Here is a 7671-nt window from a genome sequence, read left to right as displayed (position 1 = left end):
TTCTAACAGTAGCTATGATATCTGACAACAGACCAAGATTGATGAATATTTAATACCAAGTTGCTTTGATCTTAATTCCAACATTATCAAATTTTGCTTCCTTCAAGGGTGGTAGCAACATATGAGGACTAGATCTTGTGTTCGACTCTCGATGATCAAGTCAGGTCAGTTTGATAAAAGTTGCTAAATCTTGTGGTGCCACTTGTAATTTTATTACTCTTTTAAAATCACATGAAAACATTTTAGTATTTTTTTATTCATTTTGGTCTTGAATACATGGATGAACCACAATGTTTGCTCGCATTTTGTTGAACTGAAGCACATTTAACATTTTCATTCTTTTGTCACACTACCTTGCTGATGTACCCACAAATTTATATGCAACTCTAAACAATTGGCATGGTAGCATTAATTGTTAAGATCGCTGTGTTACCAAATATCAACGCATGAATTAGAATTTCCAAGCCCCTATAGTTCGATCATTTGAATAATATATTAAAAAAATCTTGTAAAGTCATGTTGGGGAAATTGGGTTTACATAAATTAGAATAATAAATTAAAAATGATTTACATATAGGTGCTTAACATATAGCAAATTTATATTTGCCTGCCATAAATTTTTTTTTAATAGCTGAATAAAGCCAACCTACTCACTTGGGAGCTCATTGGTGCACAAACCTCACGTCCCTTTTTATCTACTAGAGAACCCAACTTGGGCTTTGCAGCAAGGTATGTGCACCCCTAGGTTTTGAATCAGTGATGTATGTCCCTTAAACTTGGTAACATTCAAAAGTGATGTTACCACTTATGGACCCTGCTTTATATTTCGAGTTTTCAACCATGTAAGGTTACACTTAAGGGCATGTTTGCTTTGATCACAGGTGAGGATTAACAAACATAGCTGAGAAAGTAGATGTGATTGTAAGTCACAAGGTCAATCTTGTGACCAACTTTCACAATATTCAAGTCTGAAATAATCACAGCTGGCGATTACAATCTTCTGACCAACTTGTGATTGTGATTTGAAACCATATGATCTTGAGAAAACTCAATAATTGCATAGCATTGCTAACATGCTCTTAACTTTTTAAGAAAGTTGCTTGAGTTGCTTTTTACTCACCTAACTCTAGCTAACTCTTAAAACAACAATTTTAATCTCTTTTCAATCTTTAAGTGATTGAATGTCACCTTTATAGCTTTTCACTTTTGTTATTACAATTAAGGACAAGCAAGTCATGTAAGACAATAAAAAGCAACACATGCAGCCAATGAAGCAATTTCTTTTTTATTTTTTTTATGACGAGGAACCCTCGCCAAAGCCAGGAGAACCCGGGGTGGGGCCTCTGACTTAGGTGGCCCACCTCTGAAAGCCAATGCGCCAGAGGGGTTTGATCCGATGCCTTCATCTCACCACCTTCACAATTCAATTTTCAAAAAAAGTGAAAATTTCTCTTTTAAATATTTTCAACCTGAGATGGTTATGTAAATTAACCAAAATGAAGGGGTTAGTAAAGTAGGGATGGCAGTGGACCAAGGGAAAACTGGCCCCACCCAGCCTCGCCCCTTTGGACTGGGGATGGAGGGCATGAAACGTATATGGAGGCGAGGATGGAGGTTAAAATCAAAACCCGTGCAGGGATGAAGACAGGTATGGACTTACGCTTTCTCCAGCCCTGCCCCGTCCCCAATCCCCGTTAGTATACCTTTTTCTCTTTCTTTAGGGATGGCAGTGGACCGAGGAGAAACAGGCCCTGCCCCGTTTGGGCCAGGGATGGAGGACATGAAATGGGGATGGAGGTTAAAATCAAAACCCATGCAACGATGGAGGCGGGGATGGAGGGCAGGATTTTGAGACGGGGCAGGGGTGGAGACCTTGTCCCAAGCCCCGGTCCACTGCCATTCCTACAGTAAAGATGTGCGATAGGGGGGAGAAAGAGGGCCGAAAAGTAGGTGATGCCACCGGTCATACCAAACCAAGTGATAAAAACTATTTTACAAAACTTATCTTTCCCTTTATTTTTTATTGTTTTCCCCAGCCTCTTGTACTCAAGGGGAACATGTCATATGAAGCCCTTCTGCCTGCCTCTCCTCTCCTCTTCTTCTCTTCCAAAAAAACTTGCTGATTCAAAGACTCGAAAATAATTCCATACACTTCAAAACATTTCGATGAAGAAAAGGAGAAAAGGAACACTCCATGGAAATGGAGAAGCCTACCAACTCCCTCAAACCGCCACTGAAGATAAACCATGGACACCTTCCAGCGACCAAGTAGGATTCGTAGCCCCTCTCTCTCTCTAAAATGTAAATGGTACAGTGGTGACAGGCAGACAGGAAGGAGCCAGGCAGTATGTGTCTTTGTACGCTTTCGTATACTTGTATGGATTTAGTATATACTTGAATTGAAGGGTAATTGAATACTGGTTTTCATTTGTATCTGTATACTTGATAGAAAAACCTTCGTATTCGTAAAATCGTAATGGTCCTCTGTGATTTTCTGTTTTGAGCTTACAATCAAAGTTTGCCTGATTTATTTCTTGGATGCTTCTGTTAGAGCAACAATGTTTTGATACATAGGACTTTTCTTCCTCTATTTTTTTTCTTTTCTGGTATATTTAGGTGTGTGTACATGGTAATCCATAAAATTATTGATTCTTCAGATACTTTTGTGGTTAAATTGACCAAGAATTTCTGTACCACGAGTATGCTAAGATTTGGTTGCATTGCATGTGATTGATACTCATGGTCACCTCAGGAAATGTTGCTAAATTTTGGATTTGATAGTTTGAAGCGGTGCCGTGGAAGGAGTCCTACATTAGAGTGGCGGTTGAATGTCACGGAAGGAGGCTTCATGCTGAGCCTCATTCCGGGGTAAATGAATCAGACCACCAGTGGGAAACGTTTCCGCTGAAAGGAGGGTGGTACTTTGATTGTTGAGCTCCAATTTTGAAAGGAAAGGAAGCCCCCACGTTTGCGTTGCTGCGGTGGGCCCTGCGAAAACACATCAAAAGTTATGCATTTCTGCGGAGAGCCACAGCTTTCTTCCGCACTCAAACACACCCTAGAGATTAGAAAAGAGCTATATTCCTTTCTTCCCTTTCAATTATGTGCCTGAATTCTGTCATGATGAGTGCATATCTTGAGTTCTCTTTGATATTTGATAAATATGTACTTCTGAGTTTCTGAACCCCCCCCCCCCCCCCTTTTTTATAACGAATAACTTTTGCTGAAACAAGAAAAACCCCGGGTGCAGCCCCACGACTACCCTGCCTTACTTGACCCACCGCTGAAAGCTACGGAGGCTTCTCCCCCTTTGCACACCATGCTCAAGTCCTCGTAGAATTTGTATCTGTTTTACTGATCAATTTGATTTTTACGATCCTTGCAAAAATATTCTTGGTGATCATCTTAAGTTCTTGCAGCATTGTGGTTGTAGCCATATTTTAAGAAATTCATTTTATTGGAAAATATTGGGATACATAAAGTTTAAAGTAAGTATATGTCTATAGTAAACATATAAATAATGGAAAAAATGATTTTTTTAATATGCTAATATCGCTTTATAATTGCGCTAAAAACACAACACTTTCATGGTATTGTGAAAATATCAGCAATATTTGTATCTGAGATCCCATGTCAATTGTACCTGACTCTTAACCCACACACAAACATACACACACACACACACAAATGTGTAAGTGCATGATCACTTTCAAATATGACCAGAACGAACTCGCGTGGAGCAGCGCGCCGTGCAAGGTTCAGCCAAATAACACCTTTAGCGGTGACTTCACCGCTGTCGCCGCTAAAAGTCCCAGCACAGACGCAATGGATGCTCAACTGAAGTTTGTTTTGGTCATGTTCAAAAGTGATCATGCACCTGCGCACTATATTCTCTCTCTCTCTCTCTCTCTCTCTCTCTCTCTCTCTCTCTCTATATATATATATATATATATATATATATATATATATATATATATATAGTCACTAGAATATGAGAACTAGAAATATGGGCATTTCTAATGCTTTTTTTTGCAAATCCAACCATGTGGATGTGCTTGGCATGGTGAATTTGCTAAGAATCAGTCATTGAATCGTGTATTTTTTTATGAAAAAATGTGATTTTTGAATGCTTGAATATTTATGAAGATTATGAGCAATTTATTTTAAAGCTTTAATAAAATCTCGTTCATGCATCAAAATTGGATGATTCAAGAGCGGGTTCTTATAAAACTAAGCATGTAGATCACATTCCTACTGTTAGAATCAATTGAAAATAACAAAAAATTCATAAAAATCACCATTCACATATTAGTTCTCATATTTTAGTGACTATATATATATATATATATATATATATATATATATATATATATATATATATATATATATATATATATATATATAAAACTCTAGCATATATTCCTTTTATTCATGCTAGCATTACTTTAAAGCTGCGTTCTTAGCACCCCTCCTACCACTTTGTTGCCCTTGTTGGGTTTGTAGTCTGCATTACCAAACCAAATACGATAAGTTGTGGGGCCTAAGTTTTTGCTAAACCTTGAAAATCCTAATGGTATACGGGGTCAGGTTATATGTCCCTCCCCCCCCCCCCCCCCCAACATGCACTGTAGCTACAGTGCGGGTTCCGGGGAGAACACGCAACACCCTCTCTGGTATACTGCCTTTCAAATCCTCTTAGCCGTGGTCCTGCTGCAATGGTTCTTACTAAAAAAATGCCCATGCTGTGGAAATTTCACCCACAACGTAACGGATTTCTTCTATAGCATGTTCTTGTATAATGCTCAAGTCTCTAGGCCAAGTGGCAAAAGCAACTTTTAATTCATTGTGAGCGGTTCAATGAATTCTTGCCAATAACAACTATTAAATAAAAACAATAAACCGAAGGCTCAGACAAATTGAATACTTAAGAAAAAGAGACCATAAACTGATAATGAAGAGCCATTTGACTACACCAACGGGGGGCTCTGCTATTCTGGTAGGAGCAGCTAGTGCACGTCACCTTGTGTTAGGATGTTACAGGTTCAAAACCCAATGGTATAGTTGTATAACTGGTAGGTGTCTGCCTAACCCCAGCTTGCCTTTCACAAAAAAAAAGAGCTATTAGACTAGATTATTTGAAAGTGTCCCATAAATAAATAATTAAACATACTATTTGCCACCCATTACTTATAATTGAGCTCTGTGAAAGTTTTAGCCTATGGCATGAGTTAACACCCCTTGATTACTTATACTACCCAACATCTGACCACATTTGTTTAGTGTGTGTGTATATATAGAGAGAGAGAGAGTGATGCAAACATGCTAAATTGGGTTTCCTGCTTTTTAGTGTTTTTTTTTTTTTGCGATTTTGACCCCATAGATGTGTTTGACATAGTCAATTTACTAAAAATCAACACCCAGATCGTGTCATTAGGATGAAAAAAAAATGATATTTGGAGCCACAAAAATTTATAAAGATTTTGGACCATTGATTTTTTGAACCTTATAAAACACATCCATGTGTAGGAACGAATACTCTAAGAGATGATCCCTATAAAATCAATTACGTAGATCACATCTGTATGGTCAGAAACAGCCATGTTGCAATGAAAATGCTCCCAAGATGATATCATCTATTTGCATGAGAAATGGTTATGCAGCCGCTGATATGATTTTTTTCTTTTAATATGAATGAAAAATTTATTAAGAGAAGTTGCACGTCCGATTTTTACAGCATAGTTGGGCATCAAGTTTAGTCTGTCAGGCTGATATTTACAATATTGTGAAAAACTAGCCAAGGCATTTTTATAACTTTCGCATTGTTACATTTTTTGGTTTTCTTGAGCACATCTAGCAATGTCAACAATGGGATTTGGGTATGATGTCAAACTGAAACCGAATTGTTTAGCCAAATTCGGGAAACATGGTAGCATCCGATTGCTAATCGGTTTCAAATTCATTTGAGAACCAAATCTTGAATCTGAATCCATTTATATCCAAATGTATTTACATGCAATATTACTCATCCGATAGTTTTTTAGCTAATTGAATCCAGTTTTGGTAATAAATTTACGTCCGACTCTGAAGTCTATTAGGATGATTTAGTAGTGCATACATCTGAACCGAATCCAGTTTACATCCTTAGGCATGTCCTCCAATAAATGTAACATTACTACTATTTTGTTGGATTCTTTGATCAAGATTTTTTCATTTCATCTCATTGATGCTCATGTGACAGCCTAAGTCTTTTTTCATGGAATTGTGGATTTCTAGTTCCTTATATTTTTGTCGTCGTTCATCATTTCAAGCATCCTGATTATTTTTCCATGAGGGTTTCTCTCATTTGATAGGGGCTACTCATGAATGTCACCAAGCTGAAGGGATGTCACAAGTTTGAAGCCTACGAGCGAATGTCCTTTGCCATGAGGCCAAAGCTGGGAGCATTCTCTATTTTTTTTGGATAATCTAAGGGAAACCATTCTCCCCCACCCTCACCCCGTTATCGACCGCACATTGGCTGTCCTTTGAGGTTCCCCTGTCCACAAGAGGGTACAGCCAGTTTCGGCCTAACGGCAAAGGACGCTACCCGTGGGTTTCAAACTTGTGATGTTCCGTCAACTTGGTAACAGGAGCAGAGATCATGTGGTCAGGGAGTACTCTCAAGTGGGCAATGGAGACCTGAGGTTTGAGATAGTTTTACCCTACCCTGAAAAAAGCATCCTGATTACTTAAGAGATCAATGATTTGTGAGAGGGTATTGCGTGTGCACCCCCGAAACACGCACTGTAGCTACAGTGCATGTTCCGGAGTACCACTGAGCGCCGTGTGGCGCTCAGTGGGGTGTACGGGGGAGTCATACGCCTTACATCAACCTGCAGGATGTACGGCGGTGAACGGCTCCCCCTACACCCCAAGTGCCACGCGACGCTTAGTGGGGACCCAGGAACAGGCACTGTAGTTCCTGGGGGGGGAACATATAACCTGCCCGCATGATTTGTACACATGAAGATCGTGTGCTTTTTAACCCTAATCATAACCCTTATCCTTGCATATCAAATTCATACTTTGAGCATATATAAGCAACGCAAACGTTTGGAAGCAAGCCCAACCTTGTAGCAAGCAAATGTAACCGATACTAGAAACCAAAACTCAACGTAGCTCGGCGTGGTTGGTAGGAGCTGTCAGTGAACTCCTTGTGATGAGACGTTGCAGGTTCAAAATCCAGTGGTACAGTTGAATAACCGGTGGGGTCTGCCTAACCCGAGCTTGCCTTTAGAAAAAAAAAAGCCTACTATAATAAATCATGACACAATAACAAAAATGCACAGTCCAAAAAATGCATAACTAGAGTTGCTAAAACTATACTTGGGGGCCATTTGAATGACACCGGAAACCTGGTTAGGTGGCGTGGGTCTCACCAAACTAGGTATTGATAGACTTGGTTTTGGGGCAACCCAGTTTTGTAAAACAGCACCGCCCCCCCCCCACACACACACACACCCCCCCCCCCCACACACACACACACACATAGTGACAAAAGTTAAAACGGCAAGATCTCGAGAGTAAAAAACTCGGCAGATTTTGAAAATTTTCATAAATCTCGCATTTTTTTTGGCAAAATCTCAGCAATAATTTTTTTTTTAGGAAAATATAAATAAAACCCATTTAAAA

The sequence above is a fragment of the Nuphar pumila genome, chromosome 3 (assembly GCF_984573655.1).
Source record: "Nuphar pumila chromosome 3, dmNupPumi1.hap1.1, whole genome shotgun sequence".
In the NCBI taxonomy this organism is placed as follows: domain Eukaryota; kingdom Viridiplantae; phylum Streptophyta; class Magnoliopsida; order Nymphaeales; family Nymphaeaceae; genus Nuphar; species Nuphar pumila.
Note: the sequence above shows the minus strand (reverse complement) of the source record.